The sequence below is a fragment of the Chrysemys picta genome, chromosome 3, assembly GCF_011386835.1.
Source record: "Chrysemys picta bellii isolate R12L10 chromosome 3, ASM1138683v2, whole genome shotgun sequence".
NCBI lineage: Eukaryota > Metazoa > Chordata > Testudines > Emydidae > Chrysemys > Chrysemys picta.
In genome coordinates, this window is record NC_088793.1 from 122,804,251 (window position 1) to 122,829,217 (window position 24,967).

Here is a 24,967-nt window from a genome sequence, read left to right on the forward strand (position 1 = left end):
CCTTGTCCCCCTCCCCCCTCCCAATCCTTAATCTCAGGAAACATGATCCAGAATTCCTGAAGTAGCTGAACTGTTAGGTAAGGTATTAAACCACCAGAGCAACTATGCTTGAGATGCATGCTTGGGACACCAGGCTGCTTTGAGGGGCTTCCAGTGCCCTTCTTTGAGAGGTGCTTCTCATATTTAGTGCACTAGATTGCACAGAACATGATGTACTTCGCGCAGTAGGAGGAACATAAGAACGGCCGTACCGGGTCAGACCAAAGGTCCATCTAGCCCAGTATCCTGTCTACCGACAGTGGCCAATGCCAGGTGCCCCAGAGGGAGTGGACCTAACAGGAAATGATCAAGTGATCTCTCTCCTGCCATCCGTCTCCATTCTCTGACAAACAGAGGCTAGGGACACCATTCCTTACCCATCCTGGCTAATAGCCATTAATGGACTTAACCACCATGAATTTATCCAGTTCTCTTTTAAACGCTGTTATAGTCCTAGCCTTCACAACCTCCTCAGGTAAGGAGTTCCACAAGTTGACTGTGCGCTGCGTGAAGAAGAACTTCCTTGTATTTGTTTTAAACCTGCTGCCTATTAATTTCATTTGGTGACCCTTAGTTCTTATATTATGGGAATAAGTAAATAACTTTTCCTTATCTACTTTCTCCACATTACTCATGATTTTATATACCTCTATCATATCCCCTCTTATGTTCTTATGAGGACTATAAACTCTTTCTTTCATTGTAATAAAAGCTGAGATTCTCCCAATCACTCAGCTCTAGTATCTGGGTCTTGAAGAAAAACATCAAATAGTGTGAGACTTGTGTAAAAGGGGGAGAGTTGGCAAAACTGATTTCATAAAAGCAAAAACGCACTGTATACCACATATCCACAATTTTCAGACAATCAATGCACTCAATATTGGTGCTAATTCTTCATAAAACATTTGAGTTATTGCTCTCTACAACCACCTATGACGTTCTCTGAGCTTTGTTTTCAAATTACAAAAAGCATATCTGAATGCAGGTAATGTTCACATAGGAATTTGGAATTGAAAACAAAGTACCAGTTACTAAAAGAGCTGCAAGCACGCACACTTCAGAGGAATGAGACCAATGTGACGGAGACAAATCCAAGCTGCCAAATTCATAAGAACATAAGAACAAAAGAACGGCTGTACTGGGTCAGACCAAAGGTCCATCCAGCCCAGTTTCCTGTCTACCGACAGTGGCCAATGCCAGGAGCCCCAGAGGGAGTGAACCTAACAGGTAATGATCAAGTGATCTCTCTCCTGCCATCCGTCTCCATTCTCTGACAAACAGAGTCTAGGGACACCATTCCTTACCCATCGTGGCTAATAGCCATTAATGGACTTAACCTCCATGAATTTATCCAGTTCTCTTTTAAACGCTGTTATAGTCCTAGCCTTCACAACCTCCTCAGGTAAGGAGTTCCACAAGTTGACTGTGCGCTGTGTGAAGAACTTCCTTTTATTTGTTTTAAACCTGCTGCCTATTAATTTCATTTGGTGACCCCTAGTCCTTGTATTATGGGAATAAGTAAATAACTTTTCCTTATCTATTTTCTCCACATCACTCATAATTTTATATACCTCTATCATATCCCCCCTTAGTCTCCTCTTTTCCAAGCTGAAATTCAGTTGTCCGGCTATACCGAAAGAAGGACGGGAGACACTTGATATGGATTTAATCAGGCTGCAACTTTATTATTAGATGTCTGGGATAAAAGGGTACAGTGCAGGCAACTCCATGTGTTTTCAAATAACTACTTGGGGCTTCCACCAGCCCCCCCTTCATTTTCCATCTAGGTCACTCAGCCAACCCATGGCTTGGACCTTACCATCCACCCCCCTCGTAGGAAGGTTAAAGTGGGCTATAAGAAAGGGGGGTTGGCTGCCTGCCATACCATTCATAGGAGCGCCAACCCTTTCTCCCCCTCTCCCCCCGTTCCATTCCTTTAACCAGAACCTCTTTTTTAAATCCTTTACCAGGCCATTTATCTGATCACTGCATGTCTTCCCTATGGAGTACTGCACTGGACATCTGCCACAAGGAGGTGCCAGCTATTAGCTTGGCTGCTTCCCCCCCAAACCGAGTCAGGTTCCCAGACATCTCCCAATGGCCTCTTTTGTAGCAGCCAAAAACACGTCCGCTCCCAAGTCTGATAGGGGAAGCCCCATCTTCCCGAAAGAACCCGGTTGCCCCTTGCACTATGCCAGGATCATCAAGGATGCCAACAGCTCTGTTGTCAACGACCATGTACCGCAACACCTGCCCCCCGTATTGGTGACCAGCATTCTGGATCCTGAAATTGGAAGAACTCATTACAACTTCCTTCATAGCTCAGCCATGTGCCTGGAGCCAAGGATCACCATGTTACTGACGACATCATATGCTGAGGTTCCATAACGCCAGCACCATCTGCTCAGGTTCGTTGCTAGCTCCTGGTGCAAGCTCCTGAAATCTGTCAAACTGAAAACGAGACAAGGCATCTGTGATGCCATTATCCATCCTGGGCACATGCTTGGAAGAAAAATAGATGTTAAGACTTAAACATTGTAGCACAAATGCCCTCACTAACTTAATAACTAGGGCTCTACCAAATTCACAGCCATGAAAAACACACCACGGACAGTGAAATCTGGTGTCCCCCTGTGAAATCTGATAATTTGTGTGCTTTTACCCTATACTATACAGATTTCATGGGGGGAGACCAGCATTTCTCAAATTGGGTTTCTGACCCAAAAGGAAGTTTGTGGGGGGGAGGGGGGCTTTGCAGTATTGCCATCCTTATTTCTGCGCTACCTTCAGAGCTGGGTGGCTGGAGAACGGCAGCTGTTGACCAGGTGCCCAGCGCTGAAGGCAGTGCTCCACCAGCAGCAGCACAGATGTAAGGGTGGCAACAGCAGAGCGGTGGCTGCTGGCCAGAAGCCCAGCTCTGAAGGCAGAGCCACTGCCAGTAGCAGCATAGTAGTAAAGATGGCTTGGTATGGCATCGCCACCCTTACTTCTGCGCTGCTGCCTTCAGAGCTGGAGAGTGGTGGCTGCTGACTGAGGGGCCAGCTCTGCAGGCAGCAGCGCAGAAGTAAGGGTGGCAATACCGTGCCATGCCATACTTACATCTATGCTGCTACTGGTGGTGGCTTTGCCTTCAGAGCTGGGCTCCTGGCCAGCAGCTGCTGCTCTCCAGCTGCCCAGCTCTGAAGGCAGAGCTGCCACCAGCAGCAGCGCAGAAGTAAGAGTAGCAGTACCGCATCCCCCCCTATAATAACCTTGTGATCCCCCCCAACTCCTTTTTGGGTTAGGATCTCCACAGTTATAACACCTGATTTTTCAGATTTAAATAGCTGAAATTATGAAATTTATGAATTTTAAAATCCTATGACCAGGAAATTGACTAAAATGAACCGTGAATTTGGTAGGGCCCTATTCATAACCCTGTGTGATTTGGAAGTTTGGCAATTGATAATGTACCACTGCCATGTTGTCACACCAGAAACATACCCTTTTATTAGCCAACTCGGTCCCCAAATAACCACTGCAACTAAAATGGGGGGAAATTCCAGGAAAGTCATATCACACACAACCCTGTTTTGTGCCCAGATGGTAGGCCTGGCTGGAGTGGGGGGAGGAAAAGGAAAAGGAGACAAGGGGCCAGCGTGGCAACACTGACTCATTCCCTGGGAACCAGATGGTGGGAAGGCTTAAAGGGGGCATCCCTGTGTCTGAAGCCCCCTTTTACACTGAGCAGGCTGAAGCAGCACCTCCCCTCCCTCCCCTTTAGGTGCTGAAATACCAGGTTTGGTCAAGACCTGCTGTGGGCAATATGCTAACCAACATGACGAAGACAGATCCAAGTTGCCAAGTTCAGTTCTGGATCCAAACCTATCCTCCGCTCAAGAGGATTCTGTGTTCTGGTTCAACTTCATCTTTACTGCAAACTGTTGTGGTGGAATTTCACAGTTCTCATAAAATGGAGTCTCACGCAAGTAAATCACATTGTTAAGCTGATGATTGTAAATTATTGAAACTTAAAATATTTACCACACTACAGTAGTGGAAATAAAGGCATTTTTGTAATTATCAGTCATTATTTATTATTATTATTATTTTAACTGAGTTCATATGAATTACAGTTCCCAGAATGCTCATGTAACTGTTATGCCTGAATAATCTAAAGAATTCAGAATAAATTTTCTTATGTCAGACAAACTGATTGGCTTCTTTAATGTTATTATGCAAAAAATTCTATTGTCTTTGATCCAAATCATAATCCTTCAAGTAAAACCCCAGGCAAAAGTGTTTTTCATAGTAATTTACTAGTAGGGATGGAGTCCTCAACCCCAGCTTGCTTCATTTCTGTAAGCATTTTTATGGCTCGATAGTTAAAAAACGTGCACTGGTTGACTGACCATATCCTTTACCTGCCCAAATTCCTCTTCCTCCATACTGAGCTGCAGAAAATTACAGGGGAGCTTGTTAATGCAGAGCCTAGGGCTTACCGAGATGCCCCTGTATAGAGTTTTTGCTGCTTTCTTACCCCAGAACAAACAACCAGTTGCTTTTAGTCCTAATGTTCTTGCTTAAATGAGCATAGGCTTTGGTCTTTATATAGTTATAGAATTACTGGAGTAGGTACTGAATTTTGTAACACAAGCTTTCAGATATCTGATCCAATAGCCTTTAAGAGGAAGTTGCATTTAGTGTGTGAGGGGGAACTCTTTCTTAGACAATATGCCTTATGTAATGCTATCATTTCCAATCACTTAACAAAAAGATAGTTCTGTTTCATTACTTTTCCAGGCTAAATGATTTACAGGTCTCTGTAAATCTAAGTAGAGTAACTATTCTTGCAAAAATGACACTACTTACTCTTTCAATGAATATTATAAAATACATATTGAAAAGTTCACATTTATTTCTCATTTTTCATATCTGTGCTTCAGCAGATGTGCAGTTTAGAGATGCTGGCTACAGGTCAGTCTTCAGTACTGTAATTTAATTCTGAACCATAGCAACATCTCACATAAGAGTATATTTCTTACCATCATAGAATCATAAAAAGCAGGACCAGAAAAAAAACCAGTAATCTAGTCTGGCCCCCTGCATTTTGCAGAACCACTTAATACTTTATCTGACATATTCTTGTGTATGTGTAGTGATGGTGGTTCATCCATTTCTGTCAATTGTCAACTCCACTGCAAATTGGTCTTACTTACCTGATGGATAGTACAGTATTTCAAACTACGTATTTTCTTTCTTTATTATACTCTAGTTACAACATTTAATTGGTCTTGAGATCATTATAAATGCCAGCTGTTCCTTTTAAATGATAGCTTTATTTAGTAAACTTTTCCAAATATCTATAATCCAAAGCTATAAATACATTCTAACACATTTAAAGAACTAGAACGTAGATTATAATTGCTGAATAATTTCTAATTGCTATCTAATTTCTTATCTGAAAATACCATATTACACTTTGTAAACTAGAATTGACTCAGCAGTGATTAAATAAATGTTATGAACACTTTTGATGTGTTAATAGCCTAATTATTTGGCATCTTTAATGTTTGACAAAAGAAAAATGTAAGGTTCATCAAGTCAAACGAAGTGCGCTGTAACCAGTATAAGTTACGCAGGGGCTATATTAACAACAACACTTAGGTGTGGTGATGCTCAACATCACCACCCCTAACTTTTAGGTGCCTAGTATATCACTAGGATTCACAAAGCTTGAGTTTATACCTAGACTCGCCATACAATGAATGGGGAGAGAGAGGAGCCTCAGAATGGGATTCACAAAAACCATCATGGTAGGCTACTCCCTGCCTAAACTAGACAATGGGAGATGCCAACCTGAGGTGTGTATCCTAAACCCCACCCCTAAATCCAGACTGCAGGGAGGCGCCTCCCTGTGCTTGCGCTTCTCAGCTACATGCTCTCTCTTGGGTTTAGGCACCTACACCATTTTTGCAAGAAACCAGGGGAAGGCAGCAACTCCCTCATAAACTTCAACCCAGTGCTTAGCGTACTCACCTGGGATGTGGGTAACCCATCGTTCAGCTCCCTTCTCTGCCTGATGAAGTGGTGGAATCTGAACTGGGACTGGTCACCTCTCAGATGAAGGACCTAACCAGTTGGTTAGGCTAAGGGCTATTCTTATATGGGGTGCCTTTAGTCTCTCCTGTTGAAATTGTTCCACTGTGGATCTATAACTTAAAAATTCACTGGTGCAGGGAGACTGGTTTCTGGGTCTCTCACCTCTCAAGTGAATGCTCTAACTACCGGGCAACAGAGTTGTTTTCATGCTTCCTTGTTCTTTCTCTCTAAATAATTAATCATTCGGCCAATCCATAGCAGAACAGCTTCAACAGAAGAGATTTAGGGACCCACTACACCCCCCTCCCCAAATTTCCCATTGCTCAGTGGTTAGGGCACTTTCATTGAAGGTGGCAGGTACTAATTCAAATCCCTTCTCCTCACTAGCAGGAGCTTGAAGTAGAGATCTCCTATATCCTAGGTGAGTGTCCGACCTGGTGGGCTAAAAATTATGAGGGAGCCCAGCCATTTTGGGTAAGCTTGTCTATTGGAGCCCAATCCAATAAGCAAGCTCTTAGCACACTTATCTGATTGGACCTCACTGGTGAATTAAATGGAGGAACAGCTATCTGCTCCTTATTTGTGAATCATTCTGGGGCTTAGATGTTGGGATACCTGGTGTGGCTGCAGTGCACATGTTAGAGACAGAAACAAAGGCATTTAGGGAATTTTAATGCAAAATTTAGGCACCAGCAGCATTTGGTGTCAGCTGAATGAAGGATTTGTAAATCCCACTGGGGCCAGATTCTGGGATTTAGGTGCCTAAAATGGTAGTCCTTTTATCAATCTAGCAGCTTTTTTTTTTTACACTGTGTTGCCCCAAGCAAAAGAATGTTGTTAAGTGCTAAGAGCACAGGGTTCAGAGCTAGCACTCCGAATTCTATTCTCAGAACGGCACCTGACTCACTGTGTGACATTGGGCAAATCACACCCTCTTTGTGCTTCACTTTATCATTCTGTAAAATGGATAGAATAGCTGCGGTACCTCACAGGTGAGCCTTAATTAACATTTGATCTGGTTATAAATCAGAACTTTCACAAAGTTCCAAGCAGGTGTGTGTGTGTGTGTTGGTGGGAGACAGGATGGATAGAGTGGGCTCTTTCCAGTGCAGGGTTCTGGTTTGGGCTCGTGTCATGTTTTGACTAACTTTTTTCAATAGGACTTGTGCACCTAAGTTGCTTACATGCTTTTGAAAAGCCCATCGGTAGATTCCTAAATATGGATTTAGGAGCCTAAAGTTAGGCTCCCTTTTTTTTTTTTAAATGACCATTACCTTTATGATAAGAAATTGTTCCCTTCTTATTGTTAGCTCAGTTCTGTGTTTCTCACAAGAACAGAATTGCTTATATTCTCATCTTCACTTGGACTAATCCTACTCATTTTTCTTAGAGGTACATGCACAAGACAGGTTAAATAATTCAAAGAGTGATATTTATTTTCTACTTAATTCTTCACATCTCATATATGTTTGCAAACAAATATGTTACAATTTGAGGGGACATATGTTTTCAAACTTGCTACGCTTATTAAGGTGACATTTTTATTTTAAATATGCATCTGAAAGTTATGTTCATTTAATGATTCTAAGTGGGTTATATTTATTTATCACACATTTTTAATTAGGATTCTATTCTGGGGAGAATATTTCTGTGAAAGTCAGTGCAAAATTGGCAAAATCACAGAAATTGGCTCTGCACCTGGCTGTCAGTTTTTATATACAAACAGAAAACAGGGAAATGGGACAGAAAAGCTTTAGAAGGAAAGGGAATTCCCTGTCTGGACCACACTACCATTCCATGCACAATGTTGTCCTTTTCTTTTAGGTTTCTTTCCTATCCACCAGGAAAACATTAGACTAAATAGCAGAAGCATGATGCTTCTGGGTGTATATCCCATATGAATTAAAAATCAAAAATGGTCACAGGGTCCAGGTGGGCCTGTCATATTATTTTCACCTCAGCTGGAGAAACAATTTGTTTGTTTTCTGGCAACTACCCCTCCCTGTTAAAAATATGCATCTTATTTGAAGTTTGAACTTTATTGGCTTCCTTTTCAGCTGTTGGGTTTTGTTATACCTTTATCTGCTAGATTAAGAAGCCCCAAAACATCAGATCTCTTTCTCCTTAGTAGGTATTTATAGACCATAATTAATTTGCCTCTTATCCTCCCCTTTAAAAATCTAAATTAAGTACTCAAAAGCTAGGAAATGCCAAAAATAAGGTTTCAACATGTCAAGAGACAGGGTTGTAGGTGGGTCTGAGCAGAAGGTCAGAACCGGAGTCTGAGCCCAAAGGCCAGAACTAAGGGTCAAGACAGAGTTGGAACCAGGGCTGAGAACAGAACTGAGTTATCTGGAATCAGGAGCAGGGCTGATTCCAGTGCAGGACTTGGCTGGGATAGAACTGGCACAAGACCTGGAACAGGAAAGGAGCAGGGCTAGGAGTGAGGTGAGTACAGGAAGGCAGAGAATCTATGGACTAGCTGCATTGAGCAGCTAGTGCTCTGCTGTTGCTGCTGGGTTTATAAATCAAGCTGCTGATCCTGCAGCCGGTCAGGCACTGTGGATTAATCAGGCAGTTCCAGGGCAGTGCAGCTGAACTATTCATTGCCTAGAAATGAAGTTATCATGGGAGTAGGCCATGTAGGTCTTAGCTGGTTTAACTCCTGACAGTACTCCCCACCCCTGCCCCCTGTTTTGGGGCTGCCTTCCAGGAGCCCTGGGGCCAGGTTTCTCTGGATATATGTGGTGAAAGGAGTGCAGGAGGTCCAGAGCATGGACATATGCCATAGGTTCCCATGATCATTTGTCTGAGCTGTATCCTTCCCACTCTATTAAATACTGGAGTTTGCCCCTGTTTTGGTGGGAGTCCAGAACTTTCTGGACCATGTATTCTTCTTGGCCCTGAATGGTTATTGGCAGGGGAGAGGAGGAGTGGTGCAAAGCAGGATGGTATTCTCGACATACCTTTTAAAAGGGAAACATGAAACACAGGGTGAACTTTAAGAGATTCTAGTAGCTACAATCTGAATGTTACAGAGTTAATCTTATCTGTGATCTGTAAGGGCCCCAAGTACTGGTGGTCCAGCTTCACCGAGGGATGTGTTAATTTACGATTTCAGGCAGACAAGAATACCTTATGCACTACTGTGAAACTGGGAGCCAATCAGCGTGTCATTTGTATGTTGCCTTAGCTTCTTCTAATTGTCTTCTGAGCTCTTGGTGCACCTAGTGGATGTGAACAGTAAGGTCAACAGTGGCAGGTACTGACGACTTGGTGGGGATCTCTTGGTGAAAACAAGGATGGAATCTAAAGTTAGCAACAACAAAAAATGGGGGCTCCTATTAGGTGGAGGCAAGTGTGACATTGTTGTAAACAAATTCAGCATGGTTGATCAGGAACAGCCAGTTGTCATGGTGATAGTTTAAGAAGGAATGCAGATACTGTTCAAGGACCTGACTGACCTGTTGTGCTTGACTGGTTGCGTTCAGGTGATAAGCAGTGGAAGCCAAGGCATTGATACCCAGGAGACCTAGAAATTCCCACGAGAAGCCAGATACAAACTGGATCCATAGTCAGACATTACTCTTATTGATAACCAATGGAGGTGGAAGATGTTATACACAAAAAAGGCAGGCTGTCTATTAGGCAGTGGGGAGGGCATGACATGGGACAGAATGTTCCATTGTTGTTAGATTGATCACAGTAAGAAGTATAGTGTGCCCCTGGGAGAGTGGCAGTTCCATGATAAAGTCCTCAGAAATGGTGGATCAAAGCCAAGGTGGAGTGCACAAGGACTAGAGGAGGTCAAATGGTCTCATATGGGAGGTTGTCTTTGTCCGGGTACAGAGATTGCAGGACTTCATGCAAGCCACTATGGAAGAGCATAAAACCGCTGACACAAGCTTCTAGATAGCAGGTCTTGGGTTTTGGAGCAACCAAATTGTCCTACCAGAGGAACATTTCTGAACTTGATGGACTTCAGGCACCTAGATGTGCTCTTTGTGATACAGAATCCCATCTTAGATCATGAACGTTGAGGTAGCTGGGTTGTTGGCATTGTCTAAGGTCCGGGGGATTTGAACGTTAAAGAGATCATTGGGTGGCAGGGAATGTATGACAGGGATCAGGGTACAGACTGCCATACCAAAATAAAATTTGAGGCTTTGAGGATTGTTGATGCGGCCTCGTTGCCAGGTTCACAGTATTTAATCTTTTTAGACAAGGTTTCAGCCTTCCCATTCCTTGTCCTTAGGCAGTAGGTGATCACAAAACAAAATCACCTAAAGAGGGACTAGCGTGCTTGTTGCTGGTTCAGCTGCCTGGCTGTCTTTAGATACTCCAGGTTTTTATGGTCAGTGAGAACTTGGATTGAGGACCTAGACCCCTCCAAGAGGTGCTGTCATTCCTCAAAGGCCACTTAATGGCCAGCAGTTCTTTATCCAAGATATCATGATTCTGCTCCACTCGAGTCAATCTGCATGAATAGAAAGCACAAAGGTGAAGATGACTATCCGAGTCGGACAACTGGGAGAAGAGTGCTCCCAGCATGAAATTCGAGGCATCTGCCTCCACTGTAAATGGTTTGGCCAGTTCCCGATGCATCAAGATGGGGGCCATGACCAATCTCTTTTTTTTAAGTGATTTGAAGGCAGCCTGCATTTCCAGGGACCAGACACAATGGGCTCCCACCTTTCAAAAGGGCACTGAGAGGGGCAACCAAACCAGAGAACCCCATAATAAACCGCCTGTAGAAATTGGCGACGCCCAAGAAGCATTGGATCCTGTGGACTTCTTTTGGTGCCACCCAATCCATGATGGCTGCCACTTTACATGGATCCATGGCCAATCCCTTAGGGGAGATGATATAACAGAAAAATTCCATTGTGTCCCGGCCGAATTAGCATTTCTCTGGCTTTGCATACAGGTGCTTCTGGCGAAGTCTTTTGAGGACACTAAGTATACAATGATTGTAAACTGCCTGGTCCTCTGAAAAAATAAGAATGTTATCCAGGTAAATAATTATGAATCAGTCCAGTATGTCCTAGAAGATGTCATTAATCAGATGCTGGAAGCTTGATAGGCCATTGCACAGATGGCATGGCCAAATACTCAAAGTGACCATACTAGTGCAGAAGACAGCCTTCCATGCTATCTCCTTGTTGCACATGCAACAGGTTATAGGCCCCGGGCAAGTCTAGTTTTGTGAAAATTCGAGTATAGCGCAGATGATATAGGAGTTTGTGGTTGAGAGGGAGTAGACAGAGGTTCCAAATAGTCACCTTATTGAGTTCCCGATAATCGATGCAGGGCCTCAAGGAGCCATACTCCTTCTTAACAAAAAAAAAAATAGGGGCTCCTGCTGAAGATATGGATGAATAGATAAAACCCTTCTGTAGGCTTTCTTGTAGGTGCGAAGAGCCGCACCAAAGCCAACAGATTAGGAAGTCAGACTAGATGATCTAACGGTCCCTTCCAGCTTCAAAATATGTGAATTAAAACAAGCTTTAAATTTCCATACCAAGTGGCTTTGGAATAATGATGAATCATAAAAATTTAGGAAATGTCCAATAAGTAAAGACTACCTTTTTTAAACCCTCATATGTCCTAAGTGGCTTGTCCAGTTTGCTTTTTTCTGGACAGTTAAATTTTACTCTGGCAGAAGATCAAAGCTCACAGGCCAAGTGAGCATTGTTGAAAAATCAAGCATATAATGGAATGTTTGTTTCAACCTTAGCTTTTAAGAAACCAGTATCTCCTCATAACATAGATGTTTGTGGGAAATACATCAGATCTGCCGTAAAAAAATATGGGTAGCTTTCAGTGCAGAAATTCTTACTGAGCTCTCCATTTTTCTTACATTATTGATGGTTACCAAGTTGGATGATGATTATACTGTACACTGAAGATCACTTGCAAATAAACATTGAAATATGGTGACTATATATAGTTTCTACCACAATATGGCAAGCAGTGTTTTCATTTACAGTAAGATGCCAAAATGAGCAGTGAGTGCTAATTTTAGCAGCAGGTATTCAATAATTCTCTTTAAATGTTGCTTCTCATTGACCCCGTTACTAAAATCGTTCACTAGGACAATTTATCCCAACTAATGTTGAGGGTAGCTTGATAGAACAGCAAATGTACAAAATGATGAATACCCTTAATCACACAAGGCAACTGATTTCATTTCTGTTCATTTCACTGTGCCAGGTTTGTGCCACATTTTATTTTTACACAGAGTTGAACGTGAGAATGACAGTAATATTTATGAGGGTATTTACAAAAAGAACAAAGAAAATGCAGTTAGACTGGTCACAATATTTCTTGCAATTTCTAGTAGACACTATGTGTCATGTTTCACTCTTCTACTTGACATATTCTGAATAAAAAATGTGACAGAATTTGATGGCAGAGGTGGCTTAAGGGACACCTAGTACAGGAAAATAGAATGGGTTTTAAATTAAATTAAGTCTAATTATTAAGCCTCTTCTTTTAAATAGAAATCTTGGTTAATTTTATAAGAACCAAAATGGGTCTAGGGAACAGAAGAAAGAAAGGAAAAAGAAAACTAGGGGTGGAGAGTAGACAGCAAAACATCCAGTGCTGACACTGTATAGTGATTGCCATAGCCCTATACAGCAAGATGACATTAATACCAGACAAGGCAGACTTTGACTACACCTACAATCTTCTTTACTGCTTCTAACTCAGGACAGTGTCAACTAGCATTGTGACAGCACATTGAAACGCACACATTTGCTTTGAAAGATTTAGTATTCTTGCAGTGTTTGTTTCTAAACCGAACACTCAAAATTCTGGAGCATATTAAATATTAGCAGCTACACAATATTAATAGGATGCTGTGAAATTCTGTGTTAATTAAGAATCATAATATTGCCCAAAATCTTTGGTTTAGAATGCAAGAAGGAAAGCCATTGGAGAAACAATTAAGATAATTAACTGTTTTTTTAAGCTTCCAGTAACCCAACAAGATTTCCCAAAGTTTGTCTGCAATGGGGAAAAAAAAGGCAAATTCTGAAGATATTGTTTCACAATAATATCTTAAGAATACTGGTGTATAAAAATACTTATGTGTAAAGACAAGACACTACAATAATATACAGTATTACTGACTGTTTTTTTTATGCTCGTTTTGTTTTGTTTTTTCTTTTGAAAATGCCCATTTTTGATTTGCTGCCTGGAATGGATCAGTCTTTCAGCTCAGGCAAATAGTCATAATTGCCATTAAGTCTGTTCTTTCTGAAGAATCTTTTAGATGACAGTGTGTTTGATTCATAACTATACAAGCTTATTTTATGACGCTATTTTGCTGTAACTGCTAAATTAGCTAGGTTGGAGGATATGCTTAAAATGAAAAGAGCAAGGCAAAATACTGTAAAATATGTACAGTTTTCTCCCCCCAACAATTATTTACTTTAGATGTGACTTATTTTCTGTTCATAAATATGTTGCCTTTTGCATTTTCCATGACTAGTCTGATTATTTTTAAACATACGCATATTACACAGTTTAGAATTTCTTCATTCTTTGGGTATGGTTCTGTTGCCCCCCTCAGATTAGACTGTTGCACTATTTGTTGACCAATCATTGTTTCTTTACAGTGAACTTTCTCTAGTATATATTTTAAAAGTTATTGGACAGAGTGTCAGGTCATATGAGCCAGGCTGTGGGCAGAAGAAATTACACTCAATTTTGCATTTGAAAGGCTGATCTGTACAGCAAAGGGGTTCTGCAACTAGTGTTCAACCAAATAAGGCTTCTTTGAGCCAGAATGTTACAAGATAAGACACAAGGGCATTTTGGAGCCTCTCTTTGCCTTTATCCTAAAGTGAGTCCAGTACTAGATTTTATTGAAAGAGACACTGGTGACTTATAGTTTGTGACCTCTCCTCTTTAAAAGTGCTGTGCTTTGGCCCTGATCAAGCACTTTCACATCTTTAAAATTAAGCACATACTTAAGTGTTTTAATTGCTTTCCTAGATTGGGGCCAGAGTGCTCAGTCAACATCTTGTTGACTAGGCTTTCTAGAAGCTATTACATCCAACTGAGATCAGCTGCATTTTCCCATGACTGGGTTCCTTGGCAATTCCTTTAGAAACTGTAGGCATCTGTTGAAGTTTTTCCTGCTGGTTTTAACTATTTCCCTACCAAACGTTAGTGAGGGTCTAAAAAACATGTCACAAGCAGTGACAAGAGAACATATACAACTACTTATTTTGCTATGTCTAGAAAAGTGATAATATAACATGAGAGCATTGGTTGTCTAAATTTCACTTGGATTTTGCAATGTAAATATTAAAGCTATTACTCAGATGTAAGTAATACCTTGTGGATTAAATCTTGTTTCTAAATTGTAAAAATAGCAGTACTGTATTTAGAGATCTCTGGAAATTCCAATTCCTATTTAACTTTAGTTAGAAATCGAATTATTTTAAAATAGAAAAGCTGGAGGAAGTAATTGCACATGTCCAGCAATATAGTCACAGACAGCCCTCTCAAATACCTCTTTCTTTCTTGATCACTGTAGACCATTTTGCCTGTTGCTCAAGCCAGTAACCTGGGCATCATCTTCGATTTGGACCTTTCTCTAGGGCAGTGGTCCCCAACGCGGTGCCCGCGGGCTCCATGGTGCTCGCCGGGGCATTTATGTGTGCCCGCCTACTGGCCGCTGGACAAGCAGCCACCAAAATGCCACCGAGAAGCGGCAACATCAAGAAGCGTTACCGCCGAAATGCCGCTGATTTTTGGCGGCATTTTGGCGGTGATGCCTCTTGATGATGATGCTTCTTGGCAGCATTTTGGAGGCGACGCTTCTTGGCGTTGCCACTTCTCGGCAGCATTTCGGCGGCTGCTTGTCCAGTGGCCACGCTTCTCGGCGGCTAGTCGTCCAGCGCCCGCCACATGGAAAGGTTGGGGACCGCTGCTCTAGGGCCACTTATCCAGGTTATGTCTAAATCTTGCTGATTCTTTCTGCATAACATCTCTAAGATATGGCCTTTCCTATCCTCTACACAGCTAAAACTCCTGTAGAGGCTTTCATCATCTCATGTATCAATTACTGCAACATCCTTTTCTCTGGCCTTGACAATCTTTCCCTAATGATATCCACTTAGAATGCAGCTGCACAGATCATTTTCCTAGCTGTCACTTTGACCATGTCATTCCTCTCTTTGCATCCCTCCACCAGCTCTTCCTTCTCTAGTGCATCAAACATAAGCTACTTGTTTCCACTTTGAAGGCCTTTCACAGATGTATAAAGGCTTGGTCTACACTATAGAGTTAGATTGACTAAGGCAGCTTAGGTCAACCTAACCATGTCAGTGTCTACACTACAGTCTTGCTCCCGCGAATGTAAGTGCCCTACAACACCGATATAGTAACTCCACCTCAACGAGAGGTGTAGGACTTCTGTCGGTGTAGTTAGGGAAACCTAGTGTACATGTAGACACTTTATTTCTTATATCAGCTGTTGGCTAAAATTCTTGTCAATTTCATGGCTCTGTGCAGGAGCCCTGAAATTGACAAGTAAGCCTGGTAGGTTCCCTGCTGTGAACCCTGCTCCTGATTGGCAGCTCAGGCTGTTACCCCAGGGCAGGTGGGGGCTCCAGCTAGAGCCTGGCTGCCCCCTGGGCTCCTCACTACCCGCTCCCAGCAGACTACTTCCTGGGTTCCCTTCTCCCTGCTGAGAGCTCTGCTGATTCTGGGCTTCTGGTTTCATGCTCCCAGTGGGCTGCTGCCCAGGCTCCCCACTCTGAGCCTGGGTGCGGAGATCCCGGGCTCCCAGCTCTGCACTGAGTTCCCAGGGCTGTCAGAGTGCCGCTGTTCTGAGCAGAGACAATAGCAGTGTGAAATTGACAAGAATTGTCAATTTCACTGGTTGTAGGCTCTGTGCTGTGAAATTGAGCTTGGGGCTCACAGCTGGGGCTGTCACCCTGGGTTGGATGGGGGGCTCCAGTTGTGAGCCCCATGTGACTGTCAGTGCCCCACAATGCTCCACTTCAGTCGATGCAAGCACTCCTGGTGAGGATGTGCTTCACCAGCAGAAGGAGGGTAGCGTGGACACCAACAGCTGATTGAATTCTTGCAGTGGCTGTGGTTGACCTAATTTTGTAATGTAGACAAGCCCAAAGTCTTTTGGCCTCGGATTGTTTTTTCCCAGTCAGCCATCCTTAAAGGAGTGTTAAGCTACACCAAACTGAGGCCACTCACTTTACTGCTGACTAAGAATGTCCTGTCCACACAGGGATTTAATGTACTTTAACTTCACACCTTTAGTTCATTCATCTTAACTTCCCTGACTGTTCTCATGCCCTTAGATGGCCAGAAAGGCTGACTGGGAGAAAGTAATCTGAGACAAAAGAAAGACTTCACACCTACGCCCTGTAACAAAAAACATTGATTGAATATGGTAATTGGACTGAAGCTCACACGGGAGTGTGTGTAAGGATTGGGATGTAGACATTAGGCCTACTGACTGGGGTAGGAGTTGGTAGCAATGTGCCAGAGCCAAGCATTGGAGCCCATGGTCAGAACCAGAGTCAGAGTAGGTCTATGCTGCACACTAAACCCACCAGGCTCTGACTCAAGTTTCAGCCCAATCCCCACTTCTGTCCACACACAAGTCAATCTGATTTGGGTCAGCAAGTACTCAGGACCTGGGTCATAGTACCCTGCTGAAGGGATGGGTCAGATCCTGAGTCCTGCTGTGACTCAGGTTCAAGCCGTGTCAGTTTGCAGTGTTGATGCAGGTCAAGCCGCAGACCTCAGTTAGAAGGTCTGCGCAGTGCGACATGCTTGTATTAGCATTGCCGTGAGATCCAGGATCAGCAATTGTAAACCCAGGTTTACAATGCAGTGTGGATGCTCAAGCACAGGCTTGGAAACACTGAGGCTACAAGCCTGGGTCCCCCATAGTGTGCAGTGTAGACATCCTCTAAAAGGCCAGATGCCAGAGCCAAGGGTCAGAGCTGAAGTCAGGAATCGGAGCTGAGGGTCAGAACTGGGTACCTGGAGTGAGGCAAGGCAGGAGCCTGGCTGGGTCCAAGACAGGAGCAGGACTGGAACAGGGTGGGAGTAAGGCTGGCAACAGGCAGGAGTTATCGCAGTCTTACTTTTCTCATTGTTTTGTGGAGCAGCAGCCTCAGCATGTGAGGCTATGACTGCCACCTACCGCAGTTTTCACATAATCAAAGTCTATGTCCTCTCACCCTGTCCTGTATCCTTCAAAAAGAACAGCAGTGAGGTATTTTTTTTTAATGCTACCCCACTTTCTCAGTAGTCTGACCAATCCTTTCAGACTGTATTTTTTCACCTGAAGTCATCCCAATTCTTCATAAAGAAACTCTCTCTATATATATATTTCTCCCGGCATTGCCATAGCAGATGCTCAACTCTTTCTTTAACTTTGCATATTTCACACAACCCATCTTTGTTGCATTTAGCCAGCAATCTGCTGCTGCTGCTGGTTTTAAGAGCAGGTCTGCTAATCCCCTCAGCCAATCTAACAGCTTGGCCAGTCAGGAGGCTCAGTTGGGGTCTAGCTGCCCTTGTTAGATTGCCTGGGGTTAAGCTAGCTGGTAAGCAGGCTAGCTGTGGGCACTTACTCCTGATAGGATGAAGTATTGACAGGGCTGGCTCCAGGCACCAGCTTGCCAAGCAGGTGCTTGGGGCGGCCACTACGGAGAGGGGCGGCACGTCCAACTATTCGGCGGCAATTCGGCGGATGGTCCCTCACTCCCGCTTGGAGCGAAGGACCTCCCGCCGAATTGCCGCAGCAGATCGCGATCGCGGCTTTTTTTTTTTTTTTTTTTTTTTTTTGCGTCGTTTGGGGCGGCAAAAACCCTGGAGCTGGCCCTGAGTATTGAGAAAAGGCAGTTTCCCTGAGATGGGGGAGACAGTCTCTGGAAGACAAACTGGGACCAGACTGGGTCATAGGTGCTGGAACTAGAAATGCAGGGGGTGCTACTGCACCCCCTGGCTTGAAGTGGTTTCCATCATATACAGGGCTTATGGTTTGGCTCTCAGCACCCCCACTATACAAATTGTTCCAGCACCCCTGGACTGGATCCCAAGAGCTTCTAGATGTCCTAAAAGAATGTAAGTTGGTTCTGTTTTTTTTCTTGTAACTCAAGAGGGTAGCCCATTGAACTTGCAGCGATTCTCAAACTTCATTGCACCGAGACATCCTTATGACAACAAAAATGACTACACAACCCCAGGAGGGGGGACCAAAGCCTGAGCCCATCCACGCCTGGCCAACTTGGACTGGGGGGGCAAGCCCAAGCCCCACTGCCCTGGGCAGGGGGGCCAAATCTGAAGCCAAACCGCAGGCTAGGGGCCTGTAACACTGCTCTACAGCCAAAATGCTTCTGAAATAAATGTAGTCAAACTTTACTAATTCTGGGTCACTGAAAACGAAAATGATGCTTAAAATTGTTGATTGGCTCTAGTTTTCAAGATATGCTATTGGGTCAGTATATACGACCCTTGACTTTGGGAATGGCGGAGGATACGTGAGTTATAAAGGAAGGGATCTCAATTTAAACCAGAAATGATTAAAATACATCTTTGACTGGATCTATGAATAAATCTATGACTGGGTTTGGACAGTACTTGCTTTTTAGGCAAAACAATGAATGATGCAATCTGAAGCTGGTATTGCATCATACATGATATGAATTGCATCGTGTTATTCCTAGAAATCATGGATGATGCAATCATAACGAAGCTTACATCACTCTGCTGAACAAATTGCCCTGTATCAGCTCTAGAAATCATACAGTGTCGTGCTCTCTTATTTGTCAGTGTTTGATTTTGCAACGGGACACATTTCTGTTTAGCCAAAGTGAGCAGAGATGCCTCGTACTTGTGTGAACAGTGCAGATAACTTCTGCTATGTTTGTGGTGAAGTGACTTTTGCATCACAAAAGCGCAGTATAACCACTATGGCTAAGAAAGCCTATCACCTTTATTTTGGCTGCAAAATTGGAGATCAGGACAAGAGGTGGGCCTCACACATATGCTGCAACACTTGTGCAACAAATCTTCGCCAGTGGTTGAACAGGAAAGGGAAATCTATGCCTTTTGCAGTGCCAATGATTTGGAGAGAGCCAACAGATCATACCAGCAATTGTTACTTCTGCATGGTGCCTCCAGTTGGGAAAGGTGTGTCAAAGAAGAAAAAGTGGACAGTGCATTATCCAAACATTCCATCAGCTATATGCCCAGTACCCCACGGAGAAGGACTGCCGGTTCCTGATGCACCAGAATCATTCTCACTTGAGTCAGACGAGAAAGAGGAAGAGGATGAAACTTCTGGTCCTGAACCATCAATGTCACAGGACCCACATTTTCTCCCATCCTCCTCCTCTGAGCCACACCTCATAACACAAGGTGAACTGAATGACCTTGTCAGGGATTTGGAACTACCCAAGAGTAAGGCAGAGCTGTTGGGCTTCAGACTACAGCAGTGGAATTTCCTGGCAGGTTTCCATGTTCCGTGACCGTCAAAAGGATCTTGTCCCATTCTTCTTCATGGAAGGTGATCTTGTAGCCTGCAACAACATCGATGGTGTGATGGCAGCCCTCAACATCGTTCACGATCCAGATGAGTGGAGACTGTTCATTGATTCATCGAAGACGAGTCTTAAAGCTGTTTTACTGCATAATGGCAATGTTTTGCCATCAATTCCAGTTGGTCATGCAGTGCATATGAAGGAAACCTTTTGAGGTGCATAAACTATGACCAACATCAGTGGCAGCTTTGTGGCGATTTGAAGGTTGTTGCTCTCTTGCTTGGTCTGCAGACTGGATACACAAAGTACTGCTGTTTTCTCTGTGAATGGGATAGTCGTGCAAGAGATTTCCACTACATCAAGAAAGACTGGCCACTCCGACAGTCATTGGAGCCTGGGAGGAAAAGTGTTCAGCATCCACCACTTGTTGAATCAAGGAAGATTTTGTTACCACCCTTACACACCAAGCTGGGTCTGATGAAGAACTTTGTCAAGGCCATTGACAAAACACAAGCAGCTTTCAAGTACCTCTGTGGAAAATTTCCAAGGTTAAGTGAAGCTAAGATAAAGGAAGGTGTCTTTGTTGGTCCTCAGATTCGTGAACTTCTTCGAGATGATGCATTTGACAATGCACTGCGTGGCAAGGAAAAGATGGCATGGAAAGCCTTCCAGTTAGTGGCAATAAATTTTCTCGGAAACAACAAGGCAGACAACTACAGGTTGTTGGTGGAAAACCTCCTCAAGGCATACAAAAGCCTTGGTTGCAACATGTCACTAAAGATACATTTTTTGCACTCTCATCTAGATTTTTGCCACCGACCTGCGGAGCAGTGAGCGAGGAGCACGGCGAGCGATTTCACCAGGACATTGCAACAATGGAGAAACGCTATCAGGGCAAATGGAGCCCATCAATACTTGCAGACTATTGCTGGCCAGTGACAAGAGATGCTCCATTTAATGAATACAAGAGACAAGCCAAGAAGCGCCGAGTAGACACTGAATAGGACTAAACTATGTACAGAATCATTGTTTGCCTTTTGTTTCATAATAAATTTGATTTATATAACCCTTTTGCTGATTTTTAAAGTGTTACATAAACAGGACAGGTGAAATATTATCATGTAAAGCAACCATAAACACATGAAAAGACCTAGGTTTACAATGTATGATTAAAACTCTACTATCTACACAATATACATAGACATAAAATGTAAAAACTTAAATATCTTAGAAACAGTAGCCAATCAGTTGTTTTAATTGTCATATTTGAATTCAGCACATCAAAATACATAATAAATAGCATATTTTATCTCTGAAGCAGACGACTTCTCAAAAATTGTAGACCAGTGTAACCTGAGCCCTGCCACTCAGGGCTGAAGCCCACGGGCTTGGGCTTGGGCCCCAGGCAGTGTGGCCTGGGGTTTGGCTTCAGCCCCAGGCCCAACAAGTCTAACACCACCCCCAGTGACCCCATTAAAATGGGATTGTGAGCCACTTTGGGGTCCTGACCCACAGTTTGAGAACTGCTGGGCCTATAGTGATGTGAAGATTAGATAGGACTAAGTATGTATGTAGGCTGTTTGTTGTTTTGAAATAGTTTTGTCTAATGCTCATTCCATTTACTAAAAAACATGCTTGTTTAAAGAAGGCAGTCGTATCAATGGTCACAGGCTCCCAAAGGGAAAGATGCTGCCATCCAGTCACACCTGCATCATAGCAAGTGATTGATGTAGATCAGGTCTTGTACCCAGATCCCAATCTAAGAATGGGAGAACTGTGAAATTCCACACCATGACATGTAAGGGCACAAGGGCTGATAACTGAGGGCCTGTACTCAAAGTGACCGGAAAGGGGACAGTAACTGTGATGCACTCTTTTTATCAGTCAAGACAGCGCCATATTCAGGATCCTTCCTGTTATTTAATTCATGGGGTTTTGAGCAATTCCTAGATTTAATCCTTGGCATCATGGAAGTGTGTTTACTGCAAAGATTATGCTGTCTGTTTGAAGACTAATGCTCTAGCACTTAGTGTACTAATAATACTTTTTCATGGGCTCCAGAGAATGATTCAAGTACAGCTTAACTGGGGGTAGGGGTGTGAATGAAGGAGCTGGTAAAAAAGAAAAAAAAATTAAATGGGCTGCCTCTGAAGAGTATCCTTGCCAGCTGGTCTCCATCTGAAAGCTATGGGCAATGAAGACTCAGTTCTTGGATGTCTGGAGTCTCTATCATAAATATTTATATAAATACTTATAGATCAATTGACTGTTGAATCGTTTCCCACCTAGATTAATTATATACAGATCTCTGAGTGATGTAAAAAAGAGAAAGCAACCACGTCCTCACTATTTAAGGCCTTATCCTCTGACACAGATAAATGTGTATTTGTCATGCATGTTTGCCACCCTGAAAATACGTCTATTGGTTGAATATACTGTATATGTTGGCTACAATCCAGCAAAATTCATGGAGCTACATTGTTTAATTTATTGCTGAAAAGGAACACAAGGTTGCTAGTGCAGTAAAGCCCTGCTTACATTGTAGGTGTTCTAAGCTTTCAGAAGTTATTTAGTTCTTTACATGAATTGTGAAAAGAATTGAACTGATATAAGCCATTAAAATAATTGCGTACAAGATCCCTGTCTATTATTTTCAGTTGAACTAAATCCCTGTGTCTGTTATGTGTAGAACAATTTACACAAAACAGATGACTAATGAATAAAATATCTCCTGATAAATGAACGTTTCAGTTAAATTTGTCACAGTTATGGAAAGCTATTAGTGGATCTATTTCACCAGGTTTGCAGAGGTAATTATTATAACAGCATTCAGTACCACCTCTTGTGTTAGTGTGTCTACTAATAATCCTGCATTTTAAGGAGGTTCTGTAATTTGAATATCAAAATTTATTCTGGGGTCAAATTTAACATAGATTACATGGCCAGGAGGGACCATTGTAATCATCTAGTCTGACCTCCTGTATAATACAAACTATAGCACTTCCCCAAATTCATTTTGAATTAGAGCATATCTTTTAAAACAACATCCAGTCTTGATTTTAAAATTGCCAGTGAAGGAGAATTCACCATGGCCCTTGGTAAATTGTTCCAGTCGTTATTTACTCTCTACACCTATTCAAGCTTCCTCTGTTTGTGCATCCAAGGATTGCATTAGCCCTTTTGGCCACAGTGCCACACTGGGAGCTCATGTTCAGCCAATTATTCACCATGCCTCCCAAATCTTTTTGAAAGTCACTGTTTCCCAGGATATAGTCCCCTATTCTAAAAGTAGGGCGCACACCCTTTGTTTCTACATGTATACATGTACATTTAGCCTATTAAAACACATATTGTTGGTTGCATCCATTTTACCAAGTGATCCGGATCACTTTGTATCAGTCACCTGTCCTCTTCATTATTTACCACTCCCCCAATCTTTGTGTCATTTGCAAACTTTATTAGTGATGATTTTATGTTGTCTTCCAGATCATTGATAAAAATGTTAAATAGCATAGGACCAAGAACAAATCCTTGTGGGATTCCCTTAGAAACACACTTCCTTGATGATGATTACCTATTTACAATTACATTTGGAGACCTATAAGTTAGCCAGCTTTTAATCAATTTATTATGTGCCATATTAATTTTGTATCATTTTATTTTTTAATCAGAATGTTGTACGGTACCAAGTCAAATGTGTTACAGAAATCTAAATATATTACATCAACACTATTACCTTTATCAATCAACTTATAATCTCATCATAAAAATATATCAAATTAATTTGACAGGATCTATTTTCCATAAACCTATGTTGATTTGCATTAATTAATTACATTTCCCTCCTTTAATTCTTTATTAATCAAGTCCTATATCAGCCGCTCCATTATCTTGCCCAGGATCATTGTCCAAATGACAGGTCTATAATTACTTGTGCCATCCTGTTTACCCTTTTTAAACATTGGCACAATGTTAGCTTTCTTCCAGGCTTCTGGAACTTCCCCAGTGTTCTAAGGCGTACTGAAAATCAACATTAACGGGCCAACGAGCTCCTCAGCCAGCTCTTTTAAAACTCTTGGGTGAAAGTTTTCTGGACCTGAATTTAAAAATGTCTGACTTTAGTAGCTGCTATGTAACATCCTCATGAATTATTATTGGAATGGAAAGAATGTCATCATCATCATATGATATAACTACTTCATCTATTTTTTCCCCAAATACAGAACAGAAATATTCTTTCAGCACCTCTATCTCTTCTACATTGTTACTGATAATTGTGCCATTTTCTTTTAGTAATGGGCCAATACTGTTAGGATTAATTTGTTCTGAATATACTTTAAAATCTTTCTTATTATCCTTAACTCTTCTGGCTATCGATTTCTCCTTGTGTCTTTTGCTTCCCTTATCAATTTTCTACAATTCCTAGCTTCTGATTTATATTCATTACTATCAATTTCCACTTTTTTCCAGCTGTTATATTTATTTTTTATAGCTGCCTTCACTTCACTTTGAAGCCAGATTTGTTTTGAACCAGTACTTCCTTCTTCCTTGATTATGGTATTGTGGCTTTTTGGGGCATCTAGTAAAGTGTTCTTAAATAATGCCCAATGATCGTTCACAATTTTCTGATTAAATTCTTCCTCCCAGATGATCTAGCTCATAACTGTTTTCAGTTTTGTGAAATTGGCCCCCTTTTAATGCGACGAGTATGTATATATATATATATTAGTGATTGGACTTTATTCTGTTTGCTTATTACAGATGTGATCATGTCATGTTCACCTCTACCTAAGCTAGCATGAAAAATCTTAGACCTGGAGTGAAGCTTTTTTACAAAGTAAAAAACAAACGTGCAGCCATTTTTAACTACTTATAGTATAGAAAAGGGGGCCAAATTTACAACTACAGTTACCTCCATTTACATCGGGGAGGAATTTGGAGCTACACATATAGCTATTCAATATGTCACCTTAAGCCCAGATCCTGTGATAATATCTACTTTGGAAGACTGTTATGTCTGCATGGACTCCCAAAAAAATCAGTGAAACTCTGCATGGGACCAAGGGTCTGTCTCTGGAGGCTGATTGCAGGATCAGGGTGTAATGTATAATTTAAAAAACAATAACTTTTGATTTACAAAGTGAAGTTTGTAAATCATAAGCCCCAAAGTAAAAGGCCAAGATTTAGATTTCAAAATGTTATCTAACTTGAATACTAATTACACTACAGAGGTTCGTGTAAGAAACCTTGGCAACTTTCCATGACTATCTCTTTAAAATCTCCATTTTTGTTTTTTTCTTAAATAGGAA

At 42.2% G+C, this 24,967-nt stretch overlaps 1 protein-coding gene across 9 annotated transcripts in view; it reads left to right on the forward strand.

Annotated features, from left to right (window-relative positions):
- The window catches only part of PACRG (parkin coregulated), a 455,962-nt gene that overhangs the window by 324,741 nt on the left and 106,254 nt on the right, over positions 1-24,967 (forward strand). The window lies entirely within an intron of this gene.